General features: G+C 36.2%; 1 pseudogene; it reads right to left on the bottom strand.

Moving 5' to 3' along the window:
- Nucleotides 1–238: 238 nt before the first annotated feature.
- On the bottom strand, nt 239–357 carry LOC118608843 (annotated as a pseudogene).
- Nucleotides 358–1,442: the final 1,085 nt, after the last annotated feature.

The raw sequence follows: 1,442 nt of genomic DNA, 5'->3' as shown, positions 1-1,442 counted from the left end.
CTCTAAGGCATGTGATAGAATTTTTCATTGATTAAATCAACAAATATTTGAGTTTCAGGCATTGTGTTTTGGTGCTATATGCATAGTGAACAAGAGGCACGTGGGCCCACCCCTTACAGATGGCACTTCTTTTTTCTATTTTTTATTTTTTATTTTTTTAGGCAAGGCAACCCTTGGTTGACCTCACAGACTGCAAGGACCTTGTCAGCTTACAATCCTTTATTTCTTTAATTTTTTACACCTACAGCACCTGGTCTTCCTAGGTGGTCTCCCATCCAAGTACTAACCAGGCCTGACCCTGCTTAGCTTCTGACATCAGATGGGATCCAGTTTGTTCAGGGTGGCATGGCTGTAGACTAAGAGTTTATTTCTTATTTTTTTTTTGTGCTTTAATTCAAAGAATTAAATGTTTGTTACTAAGCTCAGATGGGGGCAGTGACTGAGTTTGGATCTCTGGTATAAAAAAATGGGGCTAATAGGATTCAAGCTTATTTGCTAAATGTAAAAAATGTGTGTGTATGTATATGTATGTGTATATATATGTACATATATACATACACATACACACAAAACTCCACTGTATTCCAGGACCAGCGTGTGAGGCAAATAAATTCAGCAATTAGTGTTGTTTATTTGCAACAAGACAGAAGATATTTCTTGAATTTTCCAGAATTTTTGCCTGCCATGAACCTTAGCATGGTCAATACATTCAAACTGATTTAATGAATAATTAAATTCCGTAAAGCTGCAAATTATTTTTGAAAGATGTTCTTAGTACCATCATTTTGAAAATAAATAGGTTGCTTTGGAGAATCCAAATATTTATTTCTGGAGTTTATTTAGAATGAACAGATACCATCTGAATCTCTGTTATGATAATTCCATTGGTCATCTAATTCCAAGTTTCTTTCCTTTGCCCTCCCATCCCCCTCCTCTCTTCCAGGCTCCTTCTTTCCTCACTGACTTTGTATGTAATATCTGGTTTCACATACCATCCATATACTGATAACTCTTAAATTTTTATCTACAGGCCAGACCCCTCAACCAGGCCCCAGACTTATATATCAGAGACTGCAGCAATTCAGGGCTTTGTAGATTCAAAGAAACTCTAAGTGTTTGTATTGTTTACAAAGTCCACATTAGTCTATAGACTTCGGTCTGGAAATGGCTTGAATCTTTAATTATATACTATATTCCTCTTTTTCCCTACATTTTCATACCTCTTCCAAAATTTTCCTCAGGAAGCCACAGTAAAACAATGGAAAAATTTGTCCTTCCCTTCTGACCAGCTCAGCTTGGAGACCCTGATTTCTTAGCTGCCTATATTTAATAATCAGTATAACTACCAGCTCCTTTTTTATGACCTAGGTAGTTTACTATTTTAATTAACACAGTTTTATGTGTATCTGTGCCCTGAGGCAACTTAAAGCAAAGGGTATAGT

This window comes from Rousettus aegyptiacus, unplaced genomic scaffold (assembly GCF_014176215.1).
Source record: "Rousettus aegyptiacus isolate mRouAeg1 unplaced genomic scaffold, mRouAeg1.p scaffold_m13_p_10, whole genome shotgun sequence".
Lineage (NCBI taxonomy): Eukaryota > Metazoa > Chordata > Mammalia > Chiroptera > Pteropodidae > Rousettus > Rousettus aegyptiacus.
This window is presented reverse-complemented; position numbering and strand designations above follow the sequence as displayed.